Genomic DNA, 16,525 nt, shown 5'->3' on the forward strand with positions numbered 1-16,525 from the left:
AATCAAGTCACGACTGGATTTTCGGTCCCTGGAGCCTCCTTGCTATAAGCACAGAGCCTTCTCACACACACCACTCATAGTGTGTAGAGTTACCTGTGCGTTGCTCTAACAAAGGCCCTCAGCTGGGAGTCACAGCCTAAATGCTGGGCAGGCACCTGTCCATTTTTTCTCCTATTTAAATTTTCAGACAATTTTGGAATTCCAAGAAACCCCCTCATTCGTGGCACGGGCCTTGGATTCTACAGGATGTGGTCTCTGCATCAGTGTCAACATGTCAGATGTCACCTTGCTGGTGTGGATCCCTCTGGTGAGGAGGGTAGAGGGAAAGAGAAAGAGCTTCCAGAGGGGAAAACGATCCTGAGGACCCAGCATCTCACAGCTGCTGTGATGTTTGAAAATATCTAAGAGATTCTTATTTTGATGCATCAGTTTTCCTGTGGCCTGGATTGGAGATCTGCATCTCTACGGCGTCGAATATAGAGGCAACAGTGTAGTAGCCACACGGCTGCTCTGTTGTTTGTCGCGTTTTTCCCTTTTCATTTTCTCTTCAGCTGTGTAAGAGACACTGCAGATTCTCGACAGGGCTAACCTTCAGGGCCAGACTAAGTGTCTGTTCAGTGCCAAGTAGGTAAAACAGAGTCGAACAGAAATGATGTTTCAGCTGAGGGTCACAGCGCTCTCTAAAAGACAGCCTGGTTTTCTGCTGATGATTCATCAGAAAAATGAGCCTGGTAATTGAATTGGGGATTTAAAAGGATCATAAGGAAAACAGCCACATCCAACTGTTGGCGCTGTCATAAGAAATTCTGTTAATGTCAGTGTGCGAGGCACCCCTTCATTGCAGTGGGCTCTCCAGCTTATGCAGGCTGCTTAGTCTTTGGCCCTGATCAGTTAAAAGAGACTGTTCCTCACCGCTGCGGAGTCAGGGCAGGCTGGGAAGACCCCGAGCTGAAAGAGGGTCTCTGTAGATGCCTGTGGTGCCTTCTCCATGTTGATCAGACTTAGGAGGAAATCTGGGTGCTGCAGTGGAAGATGACAACCAGAGAAACTAAGTTGGAGGAGTTTTCTGAGCAAAGTATTCTCCTTTTTAGCACAGTTATGATGAAAACTGGGAAAAGATACGTAGCCGCTTTCTCTTAAAAGGGAATAGGTTTGCTGCTAACTGTATGGATAAGTTGGTTTGTATAGGTAAACCAAATAACCATCTTTGGGAAAGTTAAAGGTATAATCTTGGACTTTTCCTGGTGGTCCAGAGGTTAAGAGTCTGCCAGTGCAGGGGACATGGGTTCAATCCCTGGTCGGGGAAGATTCCACCTGCCACTGGGCAGTTAAGCTCACACGCACAGCTGCTGAAGCCCGTGCACCTAGAGCGCATGCTCCACAGCAGAAGCGCCCGCGGTGAGAAGCTCAGGCGCTACAGTCCCGGCTTGCCACAGCTGGAGGAGTCCGAGCCCAGCAAGGAAGACCCAGCGTGGCCATCAATCAATCAATCAATCAATCAAATAATAACAAAAATAAAGGTCTAACCTTCTCTTAAGGAATGATTCTCAAGCAGGGGCTATTCTGTCTTCCCTCTGCCCCCTGAAATATCAGCAATACCTGCAGATATTTGTGGTTCTCAGTCAGGGATGGGATGCTCCTGGCATCTTGTGGGTAAAAGCCATGGATCCTGCCACATTTCCTGTGATGTCCAGGCCTCCCACAGCTGTAAATCATCAGACCCCAAAGGTCAGCAGTGCCAAGGCTGGACGCCCTTGGCAGAGAATGTTCTAGATTTTTGGACTATGCCTTTGTATATACTTCATGAGGAGAATATTTTGAGGGGAAGGTTTAAACAGAGACTGTCTAAGACTTGTCCTTGTTACAGGGTTGTCAGGAACCCCAAATCTGCTAATTCATCCTTTTGTCAGATCTAATTCTAAGCAGCAAGTCTGCTGCAAAGGAGAAAGTTCTTTAAGCCAAAAATTCTAAGCACTGTCTTTGCTGTTAACAAACTGATACCCACTGTGACTCCCTCTGTTGCTTCGAAGGTGGATGATGGGAATTGTCCCCCCTAAAAACAATTTTCTTAGACTGTAACAAAGATTCTCTGTCTCACTGACAAAATATATATGCTTCCTGTTTCCAAACCAGTGAATTCAAATCCCGTAGCTCTTATACTTGTATTAAATTTTGCTACAAGCATTTTCCTATCTTGTACAATGTGGATTAATCCATGCTTATGACTTCAAATCAAGAAAAACATGGTATCCCAAATAGTTTACATGGTTTCTTTCTAGAAACACACCAGAAGGCTAAGAACAGTTAACCCTGTAAAATATTGGTGGCCAGCTAAGTAAGTCATGTTGGAAAAAAGACAGTGCTTAACCTTATTCAATGGATATGAAAAGTGTTAAAAACTTACAAGCAATCCAGATTCCATTTTTAATTTTGGGAGCGACTGAGCTGAACTGAACTGAACTGAAGCACAAGTAAGGAAATTCTTGGTTGACAGGGAAGATTCTGCTGACTCCACTCAAAATCTTGAAAGGTTTGATGTATAACATTTGCTACATTGACTTTACTAGGCCAAAAAATGAACTCTCAGTCTGTGAGAGGTGTGGAGAAGGGCCCCCACCAGTTAATACATTCAGACCCCAGAGTGAGAGGTATGGGGTCATGCTTTATTTCCGAGGTTGGCAGACTTTTTCTGCAAAGGGCCAGATAGTAAACATCTTTGGCTGGTGAGCTATAGACTCTCTGCCTCAGCCACTCACTCACACTGTTGTAGTGTGGGAGCTGCTATAGACAACCTATAGATAAATGGATGTGGTTGTATTCCAATAAAATTTTGTTCAAAAGAAACAAAATGTGGCCTCAGACCCTAATGTGCCCACCTTTGTATAACTTACCCCAGGCAGCTTTATCATGGGCAAGTGCAGAGTTCTTGTGATTTTTTTTTTTGGCAATGACGAGGATTATTTATGGAACAACAGGACCATCTTCAAAGACTCCAGGTGGGGGATCATTGCAGGATGCACTTAAGTGCTGGTGTGCAGACCATCACCAAGCTAACAGGGAGAGGGTACCCTACCTATACTATGTATTAAGACGTGATGCAGTGTTCATGAAAATGATATCATAGGGTCTGTTAGGTTACTATGAGAATACCAAGTAACTCTTTAATATTTTCTAGATTTCAGGTTTGGTTGGTGAAGAATTTAGATTGGGAAAAAAAGAAATCAGCCATTTCAGAGGAGGATTGGTTCCCTGGAATCAGACCAGTGTTGTGTGGTGGCCTGCTGGTCAGAATGGTCCTCAGATAATCTGACCTCTGACCCCGGTAGCACCTGACGAGGTGTGGCATGGTCTTGTTCAGTAGGTTCTGGCCCTTCCTGTTGTAGTTTTCCCGTGTGGGGCTCTGTTACTAGGCCTGATGTGAGGTCAGAATGAGTGATGGTTCCTGCAAATGGAGAGAGAGAAATGATTAGGGATCAAGCCAGCATGACCAGACTCTGTGACACTTCCAACCAGCCTGCCAGTCGTCCTCAGTCAAGAAAGATAAACCTACAGGAGTCTTGTGGGCAGGTTCTCAGTTGGGACGGGAGAAGGGCCACATGCCGTGAGGAGCTCAAGAATGAAGGTGACTTGAGCGCATCTCACGGGACGTGTGAGGCTCTAAAGACAGTCTCAGATTCCCTGAATGAAGTTTCTGCTGTGATCAGTTAGCCATGTTTTCTTCAGTTCTAAAAACCAACACACACGCACACACACATTCACACACACACACACACACACACACACACAGAAAGAAACTTTCACATTTGCCTTCCATACGAACAAGGGTCATATGAAAGAGTTTACGAGTAAACCCTCTGCTGCCCTGATACAAAGAGCCTGATTTCATCATGGGACTAGGTTGAAGAAAACTCAGTGTAATACGTACATGATGTCTGGCATGGCCTACTCCTCTATTTCCAGGAAGCATTAAAAAGAATTAAAGACAGACAAAGTTTTTCAGCTGCAGTAGAGCCAGCTCTCTATTCATCTGTAAAAGAGGCTAGTGAGCTAGTACCTATTGCTGCATAAAAAAATCACTCGCAAACTTAACAAACAATACAGACCTCTTATTGCACACAATTTCCACAGGTCAGGAAGGCAGGCGGCTCCTCTGGGTGGTTCTGCAAGTGTCCCTCATAAAGTTGCAGCTCACAGAGCTCACCTAGGACTGCAGGGAGAAATGCAGCCGCTGAGTCCATTTTCTCTGGAAGGGGTGGAGGTTGGAGCTGAGGGTGGATTTTGATAGAAAGATAAGCAGCCCTACCAGAGGCCCCAGACTTCAGAACTTGGCTTGCTCCCATTTTATGAAATCATGCAGATGTGAAATTTTGTGATACAAGTTGTTATTGCTTTACTTGATGAGTAAAATTTAAAGCAGTGTGAACCCAATCCCATAGTAAAAATTTTAGCAAGAATGACAATTTCAAGCCTGGGGGCTAAGTGCATTGTAAACCGTTCATACTGTTGGTAAATGGGACGGGCGTAGGAGGGTACCACTTTTGAAAGCAATAAACACCCACCATTCTTTCTCAGGATTATTCTAAAATATGTAAGGTCTTCAAGACACACTCGCCCCTCCCTAGGAAGCAGTCATTCCTGTTTATCCCAAGTGTCCATGGACTTCTTTCTCATGGCACAGCCAGCAGTAGTACTCCAACTTGCATCCTAAGGCACCTCTTTTGTCCCCAGCGTGGACATGGTCACCCTTCAGTTGAGGTACTTCTCAGCCATTGTTGTTGTCATTTATTACTATTATACCACTTATCCAGCACTTACTGGGGCCAGGCATTGACCTGAATGTTTTGCTTCTCTGTTATCTCATTTAATTATCCTCACAAAATTTTATAAGGTATCACCTCATTTGCCCATTAAGCTAATTGAGTTTCAGAGCTAATACAGTTTGTGGTGGACCTGAGATTAAAATACATTCTAACCACTAGAAAGCCCTCCCCTTTCTTCCGAAGTATGGGGTCCATCAGATTTAGAGAAGTAGAATGAATATCTTTGGCTTTTGGTCTCATATTTCTAGGTTAAATTAAATCATGTGTTTCTTGATCCTTACATCATGCTATGGAGGTGTTTTTCTGCTGCTTTAAAAATCATTCTTAAACCCAGACATGGCCTCCTCACTTCTGGACACAGACATTTCCTGTCCTGTAATGCCTTTGCATGCACATAAACGCCCAGCCTTTCTCTGAACATGGGTCGCCTTTGAGAATGAATTCACAAATATCTCAAAGAATGGATCTCTGGACAGTAAGTGACCATTTTAGTTTTACAGAGGAGAGTCCAGTCTCCTGTAACAAAGAGAAGTAGGACTGATAATTCTTGTGAAGGCAGTTTAGAAGGAACGCATCCATTGCCAACTCTGTTCTACCCTCCAATACTGACTCCTTGGTAAACTGGTAAATGGTTTCAGCTGATATGGATTTTCTCATTTGCTGGGCTTACAAACCCACGTCAGTCTTCAACATGGCCCTCTTCTTGGTCTCGCCTCATTGAATCAGTCTTCAAAAGTGCCAGAAAGAACAAGCTTTTAAATCAGACCACACTGAGTTGGAATCCTGGCTCAGAAACTCCATAGCTGTGTGTGCTGGTTGAGAAGTTACTTACATTTTCAGTACAGGAGTCTCCAACTCTGTATATAGAAGTGGTGCTGCCTAAAGGTTAAATAAAGCGAACAGAAATACTCAGTGTAGTGTCAGGAGACTGGTAGATCCCCAGTAGTTATTGCTGCATTAATTTGCTCATAAAAATATCAGTTAGGGATACAGCAAGCATCAGACAATGTGAAAAATAGCTATAAAGCTAGAGTTGACTTTTCTCACCTTTTAAGTCTGCAGATTGGTGGCTGTATGTGTTGTTCAAGGACTCCAGGGGGTCAGGCTGTAGATTCTGTGACGCTCTAGGCTTTTCCCTCATGTTGGCAAGATAGCTTCTGAAGTCCAAGGTGTCACATTCATGTGCCAGGTGAGAGCAAGAGGAAGTGTCAGCTGTTTGCCATTATCAGGAAGACAGAAAAATTATGCAGACATTCCCCAGCGGTTTTGCCCTGGTGTCTCCTCAGCCAGGGTGTTTCATACAGCTATTCCTGGCTGTAAGAGATACCAGAGAAGTGACTACCTTGCTTTCCCCGCTGCAACAGAAGACGTGGGAAAGGACCCCGCATCGTCTCACTGGGGACGAGAGCAGCATGGGAGTGAAGGTGTGGGAAGCGTAAGACAGGGCGGCGCTGATGTTGTCACTGCACAGTGGGAAGAAGTAACTGCTCGGGGTGGGTCTGTGGCTGTGATCAGAGGAGACTCGGTGTCTGAGAAAGACGCTAAAGAGCAGACGAGAAGAGCGAAAGGACAGGGGGTTTCAGGCAGTAGAAATGGATGCAGGGAATGATGTTTGGGACTTGGTGGGTCCTGAGTGTGTTTATGGTGGGGCATGATGTCGTTGGTGGCAGTCAAGAGTGTTGAGACCGGAAAGATCCATTTTAAAGGGCCTCATGCTTGGTAGAAAGCCATTTGGACTTGATCTTGCAGGCGAGTGGGTACCAGGTGGCTCTGCTCAGGGAAGAGATAGCACGCTTAGGTGTTGACCTGGAGGGAAGATGCGTCTGCTGCAGGTCACGGATAATGGGGCGGGTGGGGCTGAGGCCGGGAGGAGGTTAAGAGGAGACCAGAGACATTCAGGTAGTGAGCATGGCATCCTGTGTCTTGAGCTGCTTGAAGAGTAACAGGGAAGAGTTTAAAGTAAGCCTGATATGTTGGCTTGGGTGCTGGTGATGCCATTGCATAGAGAAGGAATCCCTGGAAGGAGCAGGCTGGTGGGGAGGGAGTGACGGCTGTGGTTTTAGATATGCAGAACTGCGTGGGTCAGGACGACTTCTGGAGGTTGGGTCTCAGTCTGCAGGTCACAAGAGAGTGTGGTGAAGATGCAGGTACAGCGCAATAGCTGAGATCAGCCCAGGGCCACGGAGGGAGGTGTGGAGCCAGAATGCAGGGCTTAGATGGGGGGCAGCCAGCGGGGTGGGGTGTCCCCAGGAGCTTCAGACTGGGGGACCCACTGGTTCTCCCCCTTCTAACTTCTCATTTGCTCTTTCTCTAATGTGTCCCCCCTCTAGACCCCTAATTTATTTATTTGTTGGTTTTTATTTATTTTTGATGTGGACTGTTTTTAAAGTCTTCATTAAATTTGTCACAACATTACTTCTGTTCTTCTGTTTTGGTTTTCTGGCTGTGGGGCATGTGGGATCCTAGGTCCCTGACCAGGGGTCAAACCCACATCCCCTGCACAGGAAAGCAGAGTCCTAACCACCGGACCTCCAGGGGAATCTCTAGACCCTGATTTATTCATCTGATGTTAATAGGTTTATCTAATTTATTTATCTGAACTGTTCCACTTTTCTACTTAGTTTTGTACAAAATAGCAAGTCATCTTCCCTATGAAAGTTTTTCAAATATAAAAGAACTACTAGATTTTTTCTGACTGCTGCTGCTGCTAAGTCGCTTCAGTCATGTTCAACTCTGTGCGACCCCATAGATGGCAGCCCACCAGGCTCCCCCGTCCCTGGGAGTCTCCAGGCAAGAACACTGGAGTGGGTTGCCATTTCCTTCTCCAATGCATGAAGGTGAAAAGTGAAAGTGAAGTCGCTCAGTCGTGTCCGACTCTTAGCGACCCCATGGACTGCAGCCCACTAGGCTCCTCCATCCATGGGATTTTCCAAAAAGCAATATGCTCACTGTAAGAAAAATCAGAACATTCTCATAGGTAAGAACAAGAAGAGCAAAACCCTCATAACCCTACCAACCCAGCAATCACGGCTCCCAGTGTCCTGGGGTGTATTTTTCTAGGCCAGTATTTTTAGACACACACACACAAACACATATACAGTGAAACAAACAGAATGCTCTGTGTGTGCAGTATTGCAGCTTACTCTCATAAGTAACACAATATAAAGCATTTCTGTGTTAATGCACACCCAACAGCAGTGCTTTTCATGGATGACTGTTCTTCTCAATGTCCATATAAGTGTAAGCAGCTATTTACTTAATGTTGGACGTTGGGTTGCTTCTAATTTCCCCCTATTATAAACAGGGCTGTGGTGAACTCACTTGTAGATAAATGTTAGTAGGAAATGTTAGTAGGTGAAGAATCCACCTGCCAATGCAAGAGATGTGTGTTCAATCCCTGGGTCAGGAAGATTCCCCCAGAAAGGAAATGGCAACCTGCTTCAGTTCTTGCCTTGGAAATCCCATGGACAGAGGAGCCTGGCAGGCTACAGTCCTTAGGGTTGCAAAGAGTCGGACACGACTGAGTGCACGCATGGACACACACACACGCACAAATGTCAGCGTTAAGAAGTGTCTTTGGGATGAAGGTTAGAAAGGAATGATTTGTCTCCCTGCATCCTTTGCAGAGTTGTCCTTGGCTTCCCCACCCCACAGTGGCATCTCGGAGACCCAACTGTGGATGTCTCCTCCTACATGAAGGACCTCTTCACTCTCTTCTGTACTTTACTTTTTTTCCTGAGCCAGAGGATTTCTTTGGGAGCCTCCAAGTTGTTTGGAGTGTTGTGAAGGAAGAACCAGAAGCAGGGGTCAAACAGGACGGTGGCTTATCCCCAGGGACAAGCTGATGATACGTTCCCAGTAAGGGACCAGCTTATCACTGGAGGAGCATCCGTGTCTGAATCAACAAGGGAAGAGACAGGTGGAATTGCTGAGGTGGGAGGTTTCAGCTCCCTGCCCAAGATCATCTCCTGTTAGTGGAGGATGTTAAGCTTTGGCTGTGACCCAGCAGTCTTATCTGGAGACCTTCAGCATTTTTAGATTCTCCTTTGGCAGGAGTGGTTAAGGGAGCTCGTGTTAGAATGAGAGGTTCCTCCCAGTGACCTCCAGGCTGTTGGTAAGTGTACGAATCCACTCTTCAACCCCAGAGTGGTCTACTACGAAAGTGTATTGTACGGTGTTCAGGTGATTACCATTTAAGGCCATTTTCTGTGTATATTTGTGCGAATCACTCCACAGAGTAGATTGAAATCTGAAGTTATTTTTCCACTTCAGTTCCTTTGTCCACGAATAGCGCTTTGGTGAGAAAAGACATCAGTGTTGTTGATTGTTGCTACTTTTGTTTTCTTAGAGCTGGGAGCTCTTTCTATCACTACAAATTCCACTTCTTTATGAAAAATCGGAGTGAGTCACATGTCGCCTGTGTATCCAGGCTTACTCCAAATGACACCATGGTCTAGCTCCTGCAGAAATTGCTTCAATTGTAATCTATTTCCTCATTTCTTATATTTTGGACTTTCTTTAAATATATTTTCCTGTTTCCTCTTTCTTTGGGGCTAAATGCCTTAAGGAGAAAGTACAGGCAGACAGCTGAATAATTTTTCCCTCTAAATAAAAGATTACAGAAGATGCCCGAGGAGACGTGGACCCCGGCAAAACTAAAATGAATGCTTTAATTCAGTCTTCTGGGACTATTTTACATTTTGGGGAGTGGTTTGAGCCTCTTCTTTCTTCCCTTTAAGTATTTTGTCAGTGAGAACTAATTTAATTTTCTAAAGCTACCACGATGGCAGAATGTGATTAATGAATGAAGAATGTAGGGGTTTTGATTCAGGGGAATATGACTGTATCATGTTGGGTTTTTCAGCATGAAGCTTTTATTCAACTGTGGGAAAATATTTAAAAGGAAACCAAGTTTGCTTTTTTGGATTTCATGTGAAAAATATGAACGTATGGAGCTGCCCACTCCCCTCAGTGGTCCCTGGTGGTTTTGTACCCTTGACTGTCTTTCTCCAGCACTGGTATGTGAGCTTGTGGCCCTCTGTCCCTGACAGTTAGCAGTAGGCATCAAAGAGCTATACATCCTTCCTTCAAACTGTATTGGTTTCACCAGATAGAGAGCGTTGTGGGCAACACCTAGTCAGTAGGAATCAACGCAGAGATGCACAGTGAAGAGAGAAAGCTCCTGGACCTGGGACTTCAGAGACGCATGAGTCTGGAACTAGCGCAGAGGCTCTGGGCAGCACTGGTCAGCCTGGGCTTTACCCTGATAGCAGAGGAGCTAGTCTGAGAGGCAAGGCTGCTGACTTTTGATGTACAACCTGCTGCTAATTTAGTGGACTTATTTGTTTAATATAAGCAAAATTTTCTCATATGTATGATATAATAGTAGGAAATACATGCTCCCAGATTAGACACATTCAAATAAGCATTTAGTATCAAGCATTATAAATGCTCTGAGTGTAATGAAGTGTCACTTAAAAAAAAATTGAAATACAGTTGATTTACGATGTTGTGTTATTTTCTGCTGTAGCTCAAAGTGACTCAGTTATATATGTGTACAGGCCTCTTTTAATATTCTTTTTCATTATGGTTTATCATTGGAAGTTGAATATATCTGTGCTGTACAGTAGGATCTTGTTATTTATTGATTCTATGTATAAAGGCTTACGTCTGTTAACCCCAACCTCCTTCTCCATGCATCCCCTAACTACCCCCTGCTTGGCGACCACCAGTGTTCTCTATGTCCCTGGTTCTGTTTCTGTTTCATAGGCTCAATTATGTCATAGATTTTTCAATTGAAGTATAATTGTTTTACAATGTTAGTTCTGCAGCCGTATGTGTACATATATCCTCTCTCCCTTGTGTGTCATGTTTTAGACTCCACATATAAGTGGTATCATATGGTAATTGTATTTCTCTTTCTGACTTACTTCACTCAGTATGATGATCTCTAGGCCCATCCAATGTTGCTACAAATGGCCTTATTTCATTCTTTATTATGGCTGAGTACTATTCCATTGTATATGTACCACATCTTCTTTACCCATTCCTCTGTTGATGGACATTTAGGTTGCTTCCATGTCTTGGCTGTTGTGAATAGTGCTGCAGCGAACACTGGGGTGCATGAATTTTTTCAAATTATGGTTTTCTCCAGTCACATGCCTAAGAGTGGAATTGCAGGATCATATGGTAACTCTATTTGTAATTTTTTTTTCCATACTGTTCTCCAAAATGCCTGTACCAATTTACACTTCCACCAACAGTATTACAGGGTTCCCTTTTCACTACACTGTCTCCAGCATTTATTGTTTGTAGATTTCTTGATGATGGCCATTCTGACTGGTGTGAGGTGATATCATGTAGTTTTGATTTGAAGCTGCCCTAATTCTTAATAGCTTCCTTGCATCTGAAGGCATCAACTGTTAATCTCATTAATAACTTAGTAAAGGCAAAGGATTAGTAGGATCTCTCTTCTCCATCCCCACCCACACCAGCTAGAGTTAAAGGCTTTGTAACCACCAGTTTCTAACAGGAAAAGTTCCAGGCATGGCGTTGGAGGTAAGTATGACCCTATTAGTAGAAGTGTTAGTCTGATAAACAGAGACTCTAAACTCTCATATGACCTGCTGCTAATTTACTGAATAAATCTGTTTAAGACTTCTCCCTTCATTTTGTAATTTAAAAAATTAATAGGAGTAGATACTTCCAACAGTTCAGTCGCTCAGTCATGTCCGACTTTGTGATGCCCCATGGACTGCAGCACGCCAGACTTCCCTGTCCTTCACCAACTCCCAGAGCTTGCTCAAAACTCATGTCCATCAAGTCAGTGATGCCATCCAACCACCTCATCCCTTGTCATCCCCTTCTCCTCCTGCCCTCAAGCTTTTGCAGCATCAAGGTCTTCAATGATTCAGTTCTTTGCATCAGGTGGCCAAAGTATTGGAGCTTCAGCATGAGTCCTTCCAATGAATATTCAGGACTGATTTCCTTTAGGATGGACTAGTTGGATTTCCTTGCAGTCCAAGGGACTCTCAAGAGTCTTTCCAACACCACAGTTCAAAAGCATGAATAGTATGAAAAGGCAAAAAGATACTTCCAAACACAGACACATTTCAAATAAGCAGTCTGTACTAAGAGTTATAAAATTTCCCTTTTTCCTGTTCTGATAAGTAAGGAGCTTGGATGTCTTCTCTGCCATCTACATAATAAGAAAAAAGATGAACAAATGGAAAATCAACAACTCCTCTTAGATCCAGCAGAGAACCCAGGTCACAGGGCAAACTGCTGCCCCTCAAACAGGAGAGGCAAGCAGACACAGTATCATAACTTACCTGGAGCAGACGTCTCTGCAGGAACCAGTGCCAGAGCGGGAAAGCCTGCACCACAGCTCGGGTGAATCACTGGAGACTCAGTTCAGGCAAGCTTGAGGGCTGAGAGCTGCAGTGGCGCCTGGTCTTTGGGGATCCCTGCACTTGGGTTTTGCCTCCAGGAGCACCAGGTTCTCACAGTGAAGATGGGAGAGAAATCACCATGTGCTTCCAACATGGAGAGGGGTAAGGTGACCAGTCTGAAAATATGCCGGAGCGTTCTGTTCTTCTTAACAAGGCTTGCTTTCAAGGTAGACTAGCTCACCAGAGCCCAGTGGACTGGTGTTTTATCAGAACCTACCTTGAGGAAGGCCCCCTCCTGCCATCCTGTCTCACCTAAGACAGGTGAGGTGGGGACTGATAAGCATGTGCAAAGGTCACAGCCTGGGGCACAGGCTCAGGGGAGACGCAGTTGCTGGACGGGGACTGCTTCCCCTCCCCACACTCACGTCACTAAGGGCCTGCTTACTATGCTGGAGTGCCTTTTACCCGGTCCATCACGTCCACCTTGCAACACAAAATTACAAGGCATACTATAAGGCACTTGGCAGAGCCAGTTTGCAGAGACAGAGTGAGCATCAGAATTAGACTTAAATATGGTGGGGATGTTGGAATAGTCAGAGTGAGTGATCCTCTAAGGACTCTAATGGATAATGTAGACAACATGCAAGAACAAATGGGCAATATAAGCAGAAAGATGCAGATTCTAAGAAAGAATAAAAAAATGCTCTAAATCAAAACCACTGTGACAGAAATACAGAATGACTTTGATGGGCTTATTAGTGAAACTTGCTTAAGCACTTCTAGCTGCAGTGAGTGTATTCATATGTCACATTTGAAATTGTAAAACAAGCCTAAGCTTTATTGTTTCTATCTATGAAAAATTTTGCTTTTCACCTAAAAATTCCAGTCCTGGCTCTGCTGTTCTTTACTTTGACACGTTCAAAGAAGGGGAAAGAGAGTTTGTGGAGAAAGAGAAAGGAAAGAGAACAGTACACAGAGCCTCTGTGGACGTGGCACACCACTGGAAACTGATTCAGCAAGTTGTCACACAGACATTGGTGAAAATATTTTTGCCTTAATGAAGATGCATTCAGATTTTGGCGTGAAGGATGCTGACATTAGCTACAGAATTTGCATACCTAAAATTTGGGAGGTGTGACTATGAAAATGATAGGTAATTAAATGTTTCTAAACACTCACATGTTTTACTTATGATTTACAACACTTTTTTGGTCAGTATATTGTATGAGTACTTTATTTTTTCAGAGAAATCTTGCATTTCATGCATTCTTATTGCTTGATTTTAATTGTCAGTATCCATTAACTGTGGGCCTGGTTTACACAGAGATTGCAAATGAAAAAGGAGAAGCAGGGAAAAGAAATATATTAGAAGCATTTTATAATATGTCAGGATGTGCAAGGCACATCTTAAATATCCACTGTTTAATTTTATTATATTAAGATGCGTCATCAAAAACACACGCTTGTGTGACTTGCTACTGTTAATCATATATCTTGGGTGTCTTTCAAAGCTGTCACAAACAGATCACACTCCTTCTTTACCCATCTTATGGATGTGCAGTCTTGTTCAATCATTGCCCTGTGTATGCCTTCAACTGCATATTTGCTTTTGGGTAGAGTGCTTTGGTAAACACAATCCCACAATATATCATTGACAGTCACGCTAGTGTTTCTGTAGAGTAGATTATAAATACGCTATTACAAAAAATCAGGAATTATGGACATTTAATATGTTGATGGTGACTGTCACATTCCCTCCAAGAAGGCTATCCCAGCCTCCTTTGCTCTGCGGGAAATTTCTCACCATTTCTCACACATTTGCCATCTTGCAGTGTTACCAGCCATTTAAATTTTTGTCAATCCAGTAGGATTTAATTGGTGCCCAGAGGCTTCTGACTCAAAATGGTAGTCTGATGATATGCATCTCACTCTTCTCCCTTCCATTAAAATTAGAAAAAAAAATTTTTTTTTAAAGATTTAAAGTACAAGGAGAACAATTGAAGGTACTGTTCACTCTGTTGGTGGGCAGAGCTTTTGCCGAGTGTGTGGAAGGTGGAAAACCGGGGGGATTGGCCTGATGAGGCAAGCTCAGGTAGAAACAGAAGTCCAGAGCATCTTCCAGCCTGGAGTCAACATCAGCACCAGGGTGGAGGGGCCATGGAACAACCACCAGAGCTGTTCACTGTGTAGACAGTGCTGCTGATGGCTCATCCCTTATGTATCCAAACGGCTTGTCGGAGCGGGCTTTGTCCCTGAGCTAAGGCAAAAGGACTTTCCTAAGAGAGCGATCCGTCCTGGGACACACCCCAGTGAGACTGCTGGAGTCTGTGAGTGAGGTGGGGTTGTGTGTGCAGGAATCCCCATCTCCACAACAGACATGATGAGGAAAACAGAAGACAGGGCTGTGCCCGGGAAGGAAATGTCTAGTCTGTCGCTGCAGTAGCTGTGCGGCTCTCTGTCTGTGGCATGCCCGTGCCTGGGTGTTTTTGGGGTGTGTGCCGATTGACACCCTCCATGCTTGACTGTCCTGTCTGGAACCTGCACTCAGCCTCTCCTCAAGGCTCAGGTGCTGGTAAAAAAAGTTTTACAGCTTTAAAGAAGATCCACACTGACTCTCCTAAACCATATGTGACTGAAAAATATCGCCTGCCACACCAGTAAACAAAGGATGTTGCAGCCGTAAAGCTGTCAGAGTACAGCTGCCCCCAGGGGACTCAGGATGGGAGTAAGATGCCTGCCAGCAAGTCATCAGCCACTGCAGCCAGCCCCAGGGGTGAACCCCGAGGACACTCAGGATGAGAAAGCACAGGATGCTGGTCTGCAGAGCTGAGGTTCATATCAAAGAAATTATTGCAGTGAGTCCAGCTTCTTGCATCTTCCCCCACATGGAGAAGCACTAAATTCCTTAACTTGAGATGTCTGGTTTTCTTTAATAGTAATCTTTTGATGTTCCAATTACCTGATCTTTGTTGCAAACACTCCTGTATATCCTGGCTCCTCCCTTACCTCTGTGGAGCTGCCTCTTAGAGTAATCTGAGATGCTGTGTCCTGGACTGAAGTCCTTAGAATGTCTGCCAAATAAAACATCATTCTCAACCTTTATGTTGTGCTTTTTTTTTCCAGTCGACATGTAATTCAAAAATAGGAACAAGTAAACAGGTATTTGGTGAAAATCGTCAGGAAAAGAACAAGAGCACAAAGATGAACAGAATGACTCATCTAAATGAAATAGAAATGATTCAAATAATGGAAAACCATTTACACCAGTGTTCCCAGAGTAAATAGCTTTCATCCAGAAAATGGGCAAGAGTTTCTGAAAATCAAAACATCGATTGCTGATATTACAGATATCATGGCTAGGTAAGGAGCTGAATGGGGATGAGATATTTTGAAGACAGAGCCCAGGAAACCCCCAACACTGACCAGTGAGGATGATAGGGTTGGGAGACTGGGAAAGAGCATTGAGGCAGGAAGCAGAGGTCTAGACGTCCAGCTTGATTCTAACATGAGCTCCAGAAAAAGAATAAAAGGAAGAGAGAACCTAGCTAAGAAACAATAGAGGGAAATTTTCTTCAGTAGAAGGAATACAAGTTCTTAGACGGGGAAAGGTTCCAGCAAGTGCCAAGCAGGAAGAGGGAAAAGGAAGCCCACTGCTCACTTGGTAGACTTGTGTTGTCTGCTCCGCTTTTTTCTCTTGGTAACTAAGAGCTCCTCTGCTGTGTTCTAGAACTGCCCAATTAGTGCTTCTTTAGGGAGCTGTGCAGAAAACGAGAGACTGGCTCCTGCCTTTCCTGAGGTTCCCAGCACTTACAGATCTGTTAATTGTGAAACCAGAAGTGGCTGTTGTGAAGGACCATGTCAGCCAGAGAAAACCCAACACACAGGAGACCACCTCTGCGAGATGGGAGGAAAAGACCCAAACTGATAATATTGTTTACAGCAGCCCTGTGGCCGTAGCTGATTTCACACTACCCCTTGGGCTTCCTACCCAGTACAGAAGAGTCTGACGAGGGTTTCTGTCTCAAAAGTCATGATAATACAGTTAATATATCCTTAAGGGAATTCCAATACTCTGGATAGAGAGAGGATCCCAGAAGCTTCTAGAGACGGGAGGAAGAGAATTGTTTACCCAGGCATCTGGATTAGAGTGATAGATAGCCTGCCTGTTTCCACAGAAGATAAGGAAGCAGTGTCTTCACTCTGCAGGCAAGGGTATTGACTGTGGATGGCAGTTCTCTGTTCTCGTCCTTCCGAGGGAAAGAATTCACTTGAGACATAGAGTGGCTTCAAGCACCGGGAGTTTTATTAAGCTAA

The 16,525-nt window shown here is 44.3% G+C and overlaps 1 pseudogene; it reads left to right on the forward strand.

Annotated features, from left to right (window-relative positions):
* The first annotated feature begins 271 nt into the window (after positions 1–271).
* The window catches only part of LOC109575816 (small ribosomal subunit protein uS2-like), a 71,097-nt pseudogene continuing 54,843 nt past the window's right edge, over positions 272–16,525 (forward strand).

Source organism: Bos indicus, chromosome 22 (assembly GCF_029378745.1).
Source record: "Bos indicus isolate NIAB-ARS_2022 breed Sahiwal x Tharparkar chromosome 22, NIAB-ARS_B.indTharparkar_mat_pri_1.0, whole genome shotgun sequence".
NCBI classification, from domain to species: Eukaryota; Metazoa; Chordata; class Mammalia; order Artiodactyla; family Bovidae; genus Bos; species Bos indicus.